This window comes from Monodon monoceros, unplaced genomic scaffold (assembly GCF_005190385.1).
Source record: "Monodon monoceros isolate NGI ecotype Baffin Bay Population unplaced genomic scaffold, NGI_Narwhal_1 Super_Scaffold_9, whole genome shotgun sequence".
Classification (NCBI taxonomy): Eukaryota; Metazoa; Chordata; class Mammalia; order Artiodactyla; family Monodontidae; genus Monodon; species Monodon monoceros.
The window spans coordinates 46303905-46320282 of record NW_021703786.1 but is presented as its reverse complement, the minus strand read 5'-3'; positions in this window follow the sequence as shown (position 1 = coordinate 46320282).

Below are 16378 nucleotides of genomic sequence, written 5' to 3'. Positions count from 1 at the left end.
AGGCTCATAATTGCCTCGTTATAGTCCCTTAATCTTTTATTTTGAGACTATCTTCCTGTAGCCTTCAAAATTGAAGCATATCTTGGCTGGATATTTCTTTCCCTCACAATTTTGTGGACATTGCTTGATTTTTGTATTGGTTAGGTTCTCCAGAGAAACAGAACCAGTAGAATGAATAAATATATATATATAAATAAATATATATATATATATAAATTCATAAACAGGTAAATTCATATATATATATATATATATATATATATATATTATACTATGAGGAATTGACTCAAGGCTCAAGGATTACGGAAGCTGAGAATTCCCATGATCTGCCATCTACAAGCTGGAGACCCAAGAAAACCAGTGGTGTAATTCAGCCTAAGTCTGAAGGCCTGAAAAGATTAGATGAGATGTCACAGCTCAATCAAGTGAGGCTGGAAAGAAAAGGGGTGAATTTCTCCTTCCTCCATCTTTTGTTCTATTCAGACCTTTGATGGATTGGACGATGCCATCTGCTTTACTGAGTCTACCAATTCAAATGCTAATCTCATCAAGGACAGCTTTACAGACACACTCAGAAATAATATTTAATCTGGGCACCCTGTGACCTGTCAAGTTGACACATAAATTTAACCATGACCAGTCCACCCCTTTTCAATTTGTACCCAGATGCACCTCTTTAAACCATACTTAATCTCCAAATAAAGACAATAACAAGATCATAATTCCATGATGCAACTGTCATGTGTACAACTGAAAATACACTAACCCCTTCCCCAGAAGAAGAGGTGAAGTCCTTGAGTAGTGTTTAGTCTTCCTGATATGCCATAACTTAAATACTATGACGTAAAATTAACAATACTTAAATACTATGATATAGAGTCAATACATCTTATGTTACATGATAAGGGAATAAGAGAGGAAAGAAAACAAAGAGAGATACACATACACAAACATATTCATAAAGCAATGAGGAAATAAATATTCATAACAGTTATAGTCCTAATTTCTGTAACTAGCCATGTGGTCATAGCTGGTATTTATAACTACCTTCTTCTACTACCCATTCTGTATTCCCTTTGCCTTCAGCAAGCACCTCAGCTGGTCATGGTTCTTCACTTGGTGGGGTGACCCAAACCTTCATTCTTGAAGGGGCTAGACCATTACTAATTCTTCCTCAATTGGATTGCTGTCATTTTCCATTGACTTTAATTACAGGACATGGTAATGCTAAGAGATGCCCACACATATTCTTCCTTACCTCCATGGTGGATAGTAGTCCAATTTCTCCTTGGCAGTCAGGATCAATCACCCCAGCTAGCCAACACCATAACTCCCTTCTTTGCCCGTTGAGTGAGAGGCATGAGATGCCCAAAGTGGCCGGGTGGCAGTCTTAACTTCCAGTTCAATGAAATCATTGTTGAGTCTCCTGGTGGAAGCATCCTTCCCTCTGGATCTAAGACCTCTAGGTGAGCAGAGCATAAAGTCATAGGAACAGGAAGGAAAAATGTTGCTGGTGAGTCATTAGGGGTAATAGTGAGTGGTGCCACTCCCTTGATTCCTGGACCCATGAATCCTGGCTATCAGAGAATCAGGACCATATATCAAATGCTGATTCAGAGCACAGACAGCCTCCCAAAGAACCTTGCCCCAGCCCTGCAAGGTATTGCCACCTAGCTAGCACTGGAACTGAGTCTTCAGAAGGCCATTACATAGTTCTTTCAAGCCAGTTGCTTCAGGGTGGTGTGGAATATGGAGAGACCAGTGAATTCCATGAGCATGGTCCTGTAGCCACACTTCTTTTGCTGTGAAGTGAGTTCTTTGATCAGAAGCAATGTGGTATGGACTACCATGACATGTGGATAAGTCCAGGGATGGTAGTTTTGGCAGAGTCATTGCATGCAGCATTGCATTTTGCCAAACGTATCCAGAGGGTCTATTCCAGTAAGAGTAAAACACTGCCCTGCCCATGGTGGAAGCCATCCAGTGTCATCAACCTGACAGCATCTCTCTGTCACGGACACTTCAGGCACCATTGGGTCTGCTGGATCCTGTGACCCGAAGGGCAGAGCAGCCTGCACAGCAGCCTGGACCTATCACACAGCCTTCTCTTGTTCTGGACCCCACTGAAAACTGCTTTTTGGGTCACTCAGTAAATGGGCCAAAGTAACGTACCCAAATGAGGACTATATTGCCTCTAGAAGCCAAAGAAGCCCTCTAGGCCTTGTGCCTCTTTCTTTGGATATGGGAGGGAGCAGATACAATGACTTATCCTTCACCTTAGAAGGGATATCTCAACATACTCCACACCCCCTGGACCCCCAGAAGGCCCCTGAATTTTAGTTGGATTTATTCCCCACCCTACAACACACAAATGTCTTACCAATAAGTCTAGAGGAGCTGCTACTTCTCACTCACTAGGTCCATAATGTCACTAGGTCATAATGTCATCACTGGTATAGACCAGGGTGATAGCTTGTGGAAGGGAGAGGTGATCAAGATTCCTGCAAACTAAGTTATGACATTGGGCTGGAGAGTTGATATATCCCGGAGGTAGGATAGTGAAGGTGTGTTGCTGAGCTGAAAGCAAACTGCCTCTGGTGAGTCTTATGGACAGAGATCGAGAGAAAGGCTTTTGCTAGGTCAATAGCTTCATACCAGGTACCAGTGGATGTGTTAATTTACTTAGGCAATGAAATTGCATCTGGTCCAGCAGCTGCAATAGGCATCGTCACCTGATGGTGGAATAGAATAGACAGCCCAGATACTGATCCATGCATATGTGGAATTATGATGTAGTCCAGCAATGGAATGGCAGATCAGTGGGGAGAGGAGGAACTATTCAATTAATGAGGGAAAAAAAGACTGGCCAAATGTGCAAAAAAGATAAAAGTGGATTCCTATCTCATTCTCAGAAACCAATCCCTGATGAATTAAATGTTGAAAGAAAAAATTTAAACAGATAGTAGAAATAGATTAACATTTTTTTCTGAGGTTGGACTAACAAAATTTTTGTTAAATAAGAACCCCCCCCCAAAAAAGTACTAATGCTAAAAAGAAATGGACACATTTGAAAAAATTAAAATTACAAACAGCTATTCATCAAAAGACATCATGAATTGGATGAAGGCAGTCAAAATGTACAAACTTCCAGTTATAAGATAAACAAGGGGAATTCCCTGTCTGTCCAGTGGCTGGGGACTCAGGGCTTTCACTTCCGCGGCCCAGGTTCAATCCCTGGTCGGGGAAGTAGCATCCTGAAAGCCTCACGGTGAGGCAAAAACCACACAAACAAACAAAACATGTTCATAGAAGCAGTGCTTATAATAGCAAAAACATGGAAACAACTCAAGTGTCTGAGTTCTCACCACGAGGACAAATAAGTTTTTTTCTGTTTCTTTAATTTTGTATCTATATGAGATGATGAATGCTCACCAGACTTTTTTTGATAATCATTTCATGATGCATGTAAGTCAAATCATTTTGTTGTATGCCTTAAACTTACACAGTGCTGGATGTCAATTATATCTCAATAAAACTGGACCAAAAAAAGACACGTCATGAATAAAGTAAAAAGAAGTAAGTTGCAAAACTGGCAAAAGAGGTTTGTAACACATACGACTGACTGACAGAGAATATATATTAAAAAAAAATCTTCTAAAGATGAATAAGGAAAGAATAAACCACCAATAGAAAAATGGGCAAAATACATGAACAGGGATTTGGGAGTCAAATAACAAACAATGAAGAGATGTTCAACTTTCTTTGTAACTAGGGAGATTCAAATCAAAATGATAGTTAACCACTACTTTACACTCAATTGAAGGGCAGAAATTTAAAAGTCTGATAATACCAAGTGTTGAGAGGATATGGATCCATAGTATCCACATTGCTCAAGGGAGGGATTATACATTTGTGCAAATTGTTTGGAAAACAGTTCGATGTTATTTTGCAAAGTTGGACATGACGTTCCCCAGGACCTGCATTCCAGTCCTAGCTCTGTGCTCAGAGAAACTTTCCCTCGGGCCCCAGGAGGCACGTAGAATCATGTTCATAGAAGCAGTGTTTCTAATAGCAAAAACATGGAAACAACTCAAATGTCTACAGGCAGGAGAATGAATATATCAATTGTGACATTCTCAAAAGAGAAGTAGTTTGAACGCTGACATCATAGATGAATCTTAGCAATCTAATGTTAAATGAAGAACGTAATCTCAAAAGGTTACATGATTTTTTTTTATTGGCTTTTTAAAAAAATTTATTTTTGGCTGCGTTGGGTCTTCGTTGCTGCGCGTGGGCTTTCTCTAGTTGCAGCAAGCAACGCCACCAGGGAAGCTCCCAATATCATTTTTATAATGTTAAAATTTAACTAAAATTAAGCAGTATTTTAGTGCTACACTTATATGTGATTAAATCAACATTAAAAAGTGAGGGACCAGGGCTTCCCTGGTGGCGCAGTGGTTGAGAGTCCACCTGCCGATGCAGGGGACACGGGTTCGTGCCCCGGTCTGGGAAGATCCCACATGCCGCGGAGCGGCTGGGCCCATGAGCCATGGCCACTGAGCCTGCGTGTCCGGAGCCTGTGCTCTGCAACGGGAGAGTCCACAACAGTGAGAGGCCCCCATACAGCAAAAAAAAAATAAAAAATTAAAAAATGTTTAATTGGTGAACCACATGAAACACCATTGGAACTTGAGAAGCAGAGGGATGACTAATGGGAAAGCCACGCCCCTGCCAGCATGGCCCCTGACAGGTTGTCACACCTGCCACCTCGCACTGACAATTTCCACATCACTCACGGACCCTCCAAGGTTTGTCAATTCTGAATTACTATCATAGACTGACCAGGCTCTATTACCACACAGGATAATCATAAACTCAGTGAAATGCCCTACATTTCCTACTTTTACAATTACATTCGAGAACATGCTGTGAAGCCACCAAAAATTTAATTTTGTTTATTTTGTCTCAAAATTTCCAAAATTGCAACACCATATATGAACCCTAGTTGGAAGCAAAAGAAGAGAGTCTTTCAGGGTTCCAAGTGCCGGCTACAGTTTTAAATTTTCATCTCTGCCATATCTGAGTCTGGTTTCGATGTCTGCTCTGTCTCTTCAAACTGTTTTGACTTTTAGTATGCCTTGTAAATTGTTGTCGAAAGCCAGAGAAGATGCACTGGGTAAAAGGAACTGTTATAAGTAGGCCTTCAGTGATGTGGCCTTGAGGTTTGCGGGAAGGGAAGCATTCTACCGCCCTATGAGGAGGTCCCAATATTTTAGCGAGCCTGTGCCCCTGGGCTGTAAGCTTCACAGGTGTTTCTTAGTTTTTTCTTCCCTTGAAGTGGGAGGAGATTGTTAGAGGGGGCTGGGGGTGGGTATTTCCCTCCTCCCAGGTGGGTTAGGCTGTGGTAAACTAGTTTCTCTTGAGAGCAGGCCTTGTTAAGAGGAACAGAATGCTCTGGGTGATTTTCAAAATGGCTACTTTTCCCCTCCTCCTACCAGAAGCAGAAGAAGATTTTTCTCTGATCTTCACTGTAAGAACCTGTTGGAACTCCTGGAGGTAAAACTCACAAAGAACAGACTACTCCCCCTAAGACTGAGCCCCCTGGAGTTTTTAACTCTCAGGTTTGTCCACACTGAGCCTCCAGCAATTCAAATGCTCTTTTGATTTTCCTACCCTGAGAGGGTTCTAGTGCAGGATTCTGTTCACGTGTTTCTGCTCTAGTAAGTTGTAATTCTTTGTATGTGCCTGCCTGTCTCTCCAATTTTGAGGGGAGGGGGGAAGCAGCGGTTTACGCTGTGACCCCAGTTCTCTAATGGATCTAAGAAAAGTTGTTGATTCAGTTTGTTCAGCTTTCTACTCCTTAGGATGGAGTGACAACTTCCAAGCTCCTTACATGCCAGACAGGAAACTGGAAGTGTCTCTCTCTCTCTTTTTAAATAACAGCTTTACTGAGATATAATTAGTATACCACAAAATTCACTCTTTTAGATTGTAAAATTCAGTGGTTTATAGGATATTCACAAAGTTGTGCAATGCTCACCACTAATTGCAGAATATTTTCATCACTCCAAAAAGAAACCCCGTTAGCAATTGCTCCCCATTCCTTCCTCTGCCCACCCCTAGACAACCACTACTTTCTGTCTCTATAGATTTGCCTATTCTTGGTATTTCATATAAATTGAATCATAAAATATGTGGTGATTGGCTTCTTCTCTGTAGCATAATGTTTTCAAGTTTCATCCATATTGTAACACATATTAGTATTTCATTCCTTTTTATGGTAGAATAATACTCCGTTGTATGGCTATACCACATTTTATGTATCAGTTCATCAGTCAATGGACATTTTAGTTGCTTTCACTTTGGGGCTATTATGAATAATGCCAGATTTTTGTGTACAGATTTTTGTATGAACATGTTTTTGGTTTTCTGGGATATATACCTGGGAGTGGAATTGTGGGGTCACGTGGAATTCTGTCTTTAACGTTTTGAGGAACTATGCTTACTGGTCATTTGTATATCTTCTTTAGAGAAATGTCTATTCAAATCCTTTGCCCATTTTTAAACTGGGTTGTCTTTTTATGGCTGGGTTGTAAGAATTCTTTATATATTCTGGACACAGTCTCATCAGATACATGATTTGCAAATCATGGGTTGTCTTTTCACTTTCTTGGTGGTATCCTTTGAAGCAAAAAAGTGTTTAATTTTGATGAAGTCCAATTTATCTAGTTTTTCTTTGACTTTTGTACCTTTGGTGTGATATCTCAGAAATCATTGCCTAATCCAAGGTCACAAAGATGTAGGCCTATGTTTTCTTTTTTCTTTCTTTCTTTCTTTCTTTCTTTCTTTATTTTTTGCGGTACGCGGGCCTCTCACTGCTGTGGCCTCTCCTCTCCCGTTGCGGAGCACAGGCTCCGGACGCGCAGGCTCAGCAGCCATGGCTCACGGGCCCAGCCGCTCCGCGGCATGTGGGATCTTCCCGGACCGGGGCACGAACCCGTGTCCCCTGCATCGGCAGGTGGACTCTCAACCACTGCGCCACCAGGGAAGCCCTATTTATTTATTTTCTATTGTTAAGTTTTTTTGGCTGCGTTCGGTCTTCGTTGCTGTGCACGGGCTTTTTCTAGTTGCGGTGAGCAGGGCTACTTAGTTGCGGTGCACGGGCTTCTCATTGCGTTGGCTTCTCTCTTTGCGGAGCACGGACTCTAGGTGCACGGTCTGCAGTAGTTGTGGCACGCGGGCTTCAGTGGTTGTGGCTCGTGGGCTCTAGAGCACAGGCGCAGTAGTTGTGGAGCACGGGCTTAGTTGCTCTGTGGCATGTGGGATCTTCCTGGACCAGGGCTCGAACCAGCGTCCCCTGATTATTGGGGGCTAACTTTTGTTACATGTGGCACTTCAGTTGTCTTAGCACTGTTTATTGAAAACAAATTTAATTGACTTGGCACCCTTATTAAAAATTGGTTGGCCATAAATGTAAGGTTTTACACCTTGCTAATTCTCACTCATTCTTAACATGTCAAATCACACTTACCTTCCTCTGTGGTGCTTTCCCTGACCATCTCCCCACTCTCTGTACCCAATTAGATAGACCTTTTTTTTTTTTTTTTTTTTCAGTACGCAGGCCTCTCACTGTTGTGGCCTCTCCCGTTGCAGAGCACAGGCTCCGGAGGCACAGGCTCAGCGGCCATGGCTCACGGGCCCAGCCGCTCCGCGGCATGTGGGATCTTCCCGGACCGGGGCACGAACCCGCGTCCCCTGCATCGGCAGGTGGACTCTCAACCACTGTGCCACCAGGGAAGCCCCAGGACTGATATTAATACCAAGAGCAGGAGGAGTTTTCCTGAGCAACTGGTTGGTTGTTAATCTCAGACTCCTAGAATCATGTGATTGACTGAGTCACCCTTCCTACATCAGCTTCTGGGATATTTAAAGCAGATTTGTGGTCCCCTCCCCCAACACAAAGCAATTGGGGCATTGTGGTACCCATTTTATACTTGTTCCTGGCATGTGATGGCCCCACCTTGCTTCTTCGTTCCTCTTTCGCCTTCTTTGCTTCACTGAGGTAAAATTACATCCAGTGAAATGCACACATCTTATGCAGACAACTGGATGAGTTTTGACAACTCAAATGTTGACACCCATGTACCAACACCCAAAGCAAGAGAAAGAGCATTTCTATCACCCAGGAAGTCCCCTTGTATTCCTTTTCTGTCAACTCCTCACCCTGAAACTGTCCTTTCCTGCTTTTAGTGTAGTCTCTTATTGTTTTTCATGTAGTCTTTTAAATATCTTAAATTCTCTATTGGAATGAGAAAGGGGATGAATAATGAGGATATTCAAGTGGTGGAGAGGTCCCGGCCTTGGCTCATTCCCTTACAAAGCTTACCTCCCATCTGGGAGAACGACACCCAAAGAGGAAGCTCAGATCCCACCGCCTGAGGCCTTCTGACCACGTGCTGGGTTCCTGGCCAGGCCCTCCTTCCCTCTGCATAACTGGAAGCCCCCTCCGTATCTCACTACCCAGTCTGGGGGTGCTTCCCAGGACACTTCCTCATGGGTGACTCTTACCTTTGTTCATTGTCCCTTTCCATCTCAGATCATCATGGATCCTCCCCTTCCTTCAACCCAGCCCCAAACTTAGTCATCACAGTTTATCCTACAAACCATTTTTTTTTCTACGTGCCCATCACTGCACCGGGTGAGGGGGACACAAAGACAGAGCCTAGATGGTTCTGGCCCTCTGGTAAGTAAGGGGCTTGCTACCCACATGTGGAAAAGTCACCTTACAATACAAGGCAGTATGTGACCTCAGAAAAGGAGAATCACGGTGAATTTACACGCATCAACCTCAGCGAGGCCCTCCACAGCAATCTAAGGTCCTCGAGTTTATTAAGCCATTCAAAAATATTTATTTTATGTTTGCTATATGCCAGGCACAGTTCTAAACACTTGGGGCACATGAGTAATTAAAACTGTTGAGGCCCCCTGCCCTTGGGGAGCTTGCATTGCAATGGGAGAAAACACATAATAAATGTAAGAAATAAGTAAATCAAGTAGGAAGTGAGAAAGTAACCATTGCTATGGCAAAAAGGAAAAGGGCGGGCTTCCCTGGTGGCGCAGTGGTTGAGAATCCGCCTGCCGATGCAGGGGATGCGGGTTCGTGCCCCGGTCCGGGAAGATCCCACATGCCGCGGAGCGTCTGGGCCCGTGAGCCATGGCTGCTGAGCCTGCGCGTCCGGAGCCTGTGCTCCGCAACGGGAGAGGCCACAACAGTGAGAGGCCTGCGTACCGCAAAAAAAAAAAAAAAAAAGGGCAAGATGAGGGACCAGGAATTTGGGACCTGGGCCAGATGCAGGATTAAATGAGGTGGTCAGGGTGGGCCTCATTGAGCAGAAGAGATTTGAGCAAAGACATGAAAAGGGGAGGGAGGAGATCTAGTGGGTATCTAGGGAAACCTCTTCTAGGCCAGTGGTTCTCAGGCCAGTGATGTTTCCTCCCTCTTACCCAGGGGACTTTGCCAACATGTGGAGACATTTTTGTCGTCACAACTGTGTGTATGTGGAGGTGCTACTGGCATCTAGAAGGGAGAAGCTGTAAACATCGTACAATGCACAGGACAGCTCCCATGACAAAAACTTAGCCAGACAAAGAGTGAATAGTGCCAAGGCCAAGAAGCTGGTCCAGTAGTAGGAACAGCTGGCGCAAAGGACCTGTGGCAGAAGCATGCCTGGTGTTCATGGAACTCTGGGAACCTGTGTAGCTGGAGGGAGGAGACAGGAGCCAAGGTCGGAGGGGGAAGGGCCAGCTGATGCAGGGCAGGGAGGCAGTGATGATGACGTGAGCAGTCACTGCAGGGCTTGAAATGGAGGAGTGATGTCATCTCGCTGAACATTTTAGAGACTCCGTCAGGCTGCTCTGCTGAGAACAGGCTGCGGGACCGAGAGCCAGTGACCAACGCAGTGACCCTGAGAGCCAAGTTGGACTTTCTCCTCTTTCCTCCCCGTCCCCCATCCCTCCCCCTTTCACTCCCAGCTGATGACCTCAGCCCTCAGAGAAAAAGCAGCAGCTGTGGATGAGACTCCCACCCCTGCACCCCCTGCTCACCCTCCTTTCCCGGCACAGGGTACAGGCCAAGCCCCAGGCATGGGCCCAGGATTCCCCTCTGGTCCATCCCTTCAATGCGCAGGCGCACTCTCTTATCTCCCATGTGACAAACCAACCAACCAGCCCCAGAGGCAGAACTGTCCTTCAAGGCAGGAGACTCTGGAAGGGGGTCACCATCGAGTGCCAGCCTTCTGAACCGTTGAGTCCCTTTGTTATGAAAGATCCTCGGGGTTCCTACCACCTCACAGTTTGAATTCTTCTTTCCATGAGCAGGCATTCCTTTTCCAGATAAAACAGAAGGGGAGAATTTAAAACAGTTCACAAAAATGATCAAATCTACTATAAACACCCCCTCCCACTGGCCCTGGAGCCCTCGTTCAGCTACCATCCCCCACCCCATCCCTCTGCGGCCAAACCACATCTTCACCCACTGCAGTCTGGTTTCCGCCTCCCCAGCTCCACCAAAACTGCTCTAACCTCCATGTTGTTAAATCAACACAGCCGACCCCTCCCTGCTCCCTGACACTCCATCCTCCCCTCCTGCCCCATTGGGGCTCCTCTTGCAGTCTTCTGGAGTCCCTCAGGGTTCAGCCAGCCTCTACTTCTCCTCTCCCCCTCCCCTTTCTCCCTGGGTGATCCCCTCCCACAGATTTAAATAGCTTTTATTTAAAATATCATTTATTCCCTCAGCCTGGCTCCAACCCAAAATACCCAAGCACTAGGCAGACTTCTCTGCTTGGACATTTCATGGGTACTTCAAACCTAACATGATCAGAATGGAATTCTTTGTCTCAGACCCGTTCCTCTCTGGAGGTCCCCATCTTGATGTATGGCACCCACATGCATCCAGGTGCTTGAGCCATCCGAGCTGCCCTGGATCCTCCTCTCCTTCGGGACCATTTCCAAGTCGCGTTGCTGTTCTGTTTTATGAATATGTCTCAAGGCCACGCACGTCTCTCCCTTTCCACACCTCCTCCTCAGCGTTAACTGCCATCATCTTTCTCCTGGAGTCCCCAGCCAGCTCCCTGCCTCTTCTGTCCCTCCCTCCAATCTTTTCCACGTGATCTTTCTAAAGCAAAATCTCCTCCCTCCACGGCCTGAACCCGGTATAATGGCTTCCCTCTGCCCTTCGGATCAACTCCCAAATGTCCAGCCTCCCAGCCGGCCGCTGCCCCTCCCACACCACGTTCCGCCAGGTCTTCCCCACCCCTGGGCCTTCTAGGGATGCTCTTCCCCTCCCAGGAAATATATTATTTATGTTAAAATATATTTTATAGGTTAAAAAAATTTTTTTAGGTGTTGTAAAATACACGTAACATATAATTCACTGTCTTAACCATTTTTAAGCGTACAGTTCAGTAGTGTCAAGGACACTCACATTGTTGCACAACCATCACTGCCATCCATCTCCAGAACTCTATCCATCTTGCAAAACTGAAATTCTGTACTCCATTCCCCCTTCCTCCCAGCCCTCGGCAACCACCATGCTACTTTCTGTCTCTATGATTTTCACCACGCTAGGTATCTCATATAAGTAGGATGATATAGTATTTGTCTTTTTGTGACTGGTTTATTTCATTTAGTGTAATGTCTTCAAGGTGCATCCGTGTTGTAGCATGTGTTAGAATGTCTTTCCTTTTAAAGGCCAAGTAATATTGTATGGATATACCACATTTTGTTTATATATTCTTCTATCCATGGACGTTTGGGTTGCTTCCACCTTTTGGCTATTATGATTAATGCTGCTATGAAGTGTCCAAATATCACTTCAAGATTCTGCTTTCAATTCTTTTGGGTATATACCCAGAAGTGGAATTGCCAGATCATATGATAATTTTATTTTTATTATTTGAGGAATGGCTATGCTATTTTTTTTTTATGCTATTTTTGATAGTGACTGTACCATTGTATATTCTCACCAACAGCAGCACACAAGAGTTCCAATTTCTCCACACCATTCCCAGCACCTGTTATTTTGTGGGCTTTTTAAATTTAATATTAGCCATCCTAACTGTTGTGGGGTGATATTTCATTGTGGTTTTGATTTGCATTTCCCTAATGACTAGAGGTGTTGAGCATCTTTTTATGTGCTTATTGGCCATTTTAAAAATCTTCTTTGGAGAAACGTCTATTCAAGTCCTTTGTCCATTTTTTAATCAAGTTTTTCTTTTGGGGGAGGTTGAAGGAGTTCTTTATAATGTATAACCCCTTATCAAATACGTGATTTGCAAATATTTCCTCCCACTCTGTGGGGTTGCCTCTTCACTCTATTGATGTATCTTTTGATGCACAGAAGTCTGAATTTTTGCTATAGTCCAGTTTACTTATTTTTAGTCTTGTTGCCTGCGCGTTTGGTATCATATCCAAGGAATCATTGCCAAATCCAAAGTCATGAAGCTTCTCCCCTACGTTTCCTTCTAAGAGTTTTAGAGTTGTAGTTGGAAATACTCATTAACTTCTCTCTCCCTGGTTAACTCCAACTCAAATTTGCCTTCGTAAATGACCCTTCCCCAGGGGGCCTTATCTAATCCCAGCTGCATTCATAATCCCAGTCACATCCTGTGACATCCTTTCATGGCCCACATAGTACAACTTCCCCTTCGTGGCCCTTTCCCCAGTGTAGCGAGATTTTTACTTGGTGGACATTTGTCATCTTGAAGGCAGGAGCCTCTTGTTCTCACTGCAGGACTAACACCCGCCACAGCACTTGGTACCTAGTGGGCCTCCGTATATTTTTGTTGAATGAATGAATGAGTGGCCAAGTGTTAAGTGAATGGGACAGAGGGTGAGCGCGCAGGGAAGTTAAAGCTGGATGGCCAGAAAGAGGAGAGGTCTGATCCAGGAAGGCCAGGAAAAGATTGGAGAGGAGAGAAGTTCGGGAAGGCCTTCTAGCTGGAGGGAACAGCCTATACTCAGAGGTGAGACTGAGCACTGCCGCCAGACACGAGCAGGTGGCCAGACTGCCTGGAGCAGGGCCGTGCAGGCAGCCATGGCCAAGGGGGCTGGGTGGGCCCGGCCTACACCAGGTACATGAGTCTGACCAGGAGAATGAGGGGAACCAGTGAGGAGATGGAACCACCCTGTGACATAATAAAATACTGTCTCTAGAAGATTCTTTGGCAACAGGGTGCACAATGGGTGTGAGGGGAGGAGATGCTGGAGGTACGAAGGCCAGTATGGAAACTTCTACTGGTTGAGAACCACCCTGTCTGAGACCCAAGCTCACTGCTTAAGTGCTATGGCCTTTACATCTTTTGCTAAACTCTTTGCTAAGAACATCCTGGGCAGAAATAACCAGCTACTGCACAGCCCCCCCCGGTGTGGTCCTGTCTCCTGCACCAATCACGCACGTGAGTTTGGCCGTGTACACACCTCAGCTTTGTCCTTGTCATCTGCCACGCCTGCACTGCACAGCCGGACGCACGGCAGCCCCTGAGCTGACAGGTCAGGCGAATGAATGCTTCAATCAGGCATTTTCTTTGCTCCCTGAAAAATGGGGCCTGCCCCTCCATTGCAGTTTAGGGGAGAAGACCAATATGTTTTCTCAAAATAATGCCTGGTCAGACAGACTACAGAGTGTGTTCCTTGTATCCAACTACAGTGTCCTCTTTGTATAATGCAAATTGCTTTGCACTCCTTGCATACAAGTGAGGGCTCAATAACTATTTGTTAGCAGTGAACAGAGAGCGGTACCTCAATAATTGTTAACTGATGAGCCCAAACATGACTTAAGTACATGCAAACGAACAAGCCTTAACCTCCACCAAAAGCCTAAGGACGAAGCTGCCACCAGCGTGGGCCTCTGGTGTCATTTGGCGGCCCGGGATCTGATCCTCCTGTCTGGGCAATTTCCTACCATATGCACATTGCTGGGCGGTGGAGCCATCCACCCTCGTTAGAGACCCTAAAGCCAGAGGTTCACTTTCCCAGCATCCCTTGCAGCTGATGGGGGTCACATGACCCAGGCTGAGCCAGATGGACCACTGCCCCTTCAGACTCTGGTTTGAGGGCTAGAGAAACAAAGCAACAAGGAGCACATCCATCCCAGGGCCAGCAGTGGCCTCCAGCATCCAGGGCCAGTGGTGCTGGAGGTCCTGGCTGTGCGTGTGTCCTGCAGGGCCTGTGGCTGGCATACCCTCACCAGGCCAGATCTGCAGGGAGCTTTGGTCTGTGTCCATGCTGCGGCTCCCTTGACCTGGCTATGCAGGCTTCCTGGTGATTCTGGGAGCCTATGGCCTTCTGATAAACTGCTTTTCTGCTTATAAACACCAGGGATGGTTTTTATTGCTGAAAACGCTAACGACTCAGCCACAGACAAGGGCTTGGGGCAGAGGTGGAGGCCTTATGTCCTGCTCGTCTGAGGGCCTCGCATCAGCTCCAGGCCCAGGCTCTGCCCCAGGGACCCCTCCAGCAGAGCCTGAGCAGGACTCTGAAGCAGTGGGGTCACAGGCTGTCCTAGCTCGAGGTGCCAGACCAGCAGCAGAAGCATAACCTTAAATGCAAATCCTCCTTCCCAGACCTACAGAATCAGAAATGCTGCTGGAGGATCTCCCTGGTGGTGCAGTGGTTAAGAATCCACCTGCCAATGCAGGGGACACGCGTTTGAGCCCTGGTCCGGGAAGATCGATCCCATATGCCGCAGAGCAACTAAGCCCGTGCGCCACAATTACTGAGCCTGTGCTCTAGAGCCCACGAGCCACAACTACTGAGCCCGTGTGCTGCAACTACTGAAGCCCGTGCGCCTAGAGCCCGTGCTCCTCAACAAGAGAAGCCACCACAATGAGAAGCCCATGCACCGAAACAAAAAGTAGCCCCTGCTCACCGCAGCTAGAGAAAGCCCACACGCAGCAACGAAGACCCAACGCAGCCAAAAATAAATAAATAAATAAATTTTTAAAAAAAGAAATGCTGCTGGAGGGGACCAGCAAACCCTCTAGGTGGAGACGCAGATGCACCCTAAAGTTTGCCGTAGAGGTTAAGGGAGGAGCCATGTGCAGCAGAAAAAGCAACAGACAGAAAGCAGAGACCAGGTTCTAGCCCTTGACTAGTTGGCTTTGTACTCATTTGCCTTACCTTTCTGAGTCTAGTTTTCTTTCATCCATAAAGTGGGGGATCATGATATCACCATAGAGATTTTTTGTGAGGATTAAATTAAGTAACACTGTACACATACAGTGCCAAGCATGGTGATGGTCCCACAGGAAGTGGCAGCCATCACTGTTCAGACTGGTTGCAATTAGTCCTCTTAGTGGACAGCTGTGCAAATTTGGGCTGGGCCCCTAGCGTCTCAGCCTCATTTTTTCCTCTGTAACATGCAGATAACAACCCTCACCTCCCAGGCTTGTCTGGAGAATCAAGGAAGATAAACTCTGAAAGCAATGTTTTGTCCAAACTAAAACATGAGACTATGAAAACACAAAGTGAAACACAAACGTTCAAAAATATTCCACCTAGATACCAACACAAGGTCAAGTAGGGCTCACTTGTGGGCTTCTCATCAGGCCTGGGCTCCGACTGTGGGCGGGGGCTGCATTAGGCAGAGGAGACCCAGCAGTGAGCTGGCAAATATGGTCTCTGCCCTCGAAACTGCTCATAATTGAACTTCACACTCCAGTGAGGGGATAGACAATAAATATAAATTGTGCTCAGTGCAATGATGGCAACACACAGCGTTGTGATCGAGAATAACATTGGGGTTGGGGAGGGGATAAAAATGTGGGAGGGAGGATGAGGAAGAAACTTGCGGTGTTGGACCACACTTAAAGGTGTCATATGAATTTACTATATAATATTTATATATCCTATCTGTGTCTGATAAAGGGTCTAGAAGCAGTGATACTTCTAGAAGTACTGAGTTTACCCTGTGTTTAGATCTTGGTTTCTAATAGACCTCTCTGTGACGGGAAACAGAATTCCTTGAAGAGCTCCCAGGGCTGGTACAGAGGAAGTACAAAGGGTGCCTGGAAGAGAGAGGTGGGGAGGAGAAGAAGAAAGAGAAAGAGGAGGAGAAGGGGAAAGAGGAAAAGGAGGAGGAAAACAAGAAGGAAGAGCTCAGAAACTGAAGAAGACACAGGAATCAAATGGAAAAATCTCCCACTGGATGAATCTGGAACAATATACATATTAAAATGGATAATGACAATAGATTATAATACATTATATAATCAATGAACACATGGCTATCCTAAAAATAAAAACAAATAATAAGTGGAGAAGAAGGGAAATTACAGTAGAGTGTAATTAATAAATACAGAGGAAGAATTAGGAAATTCAT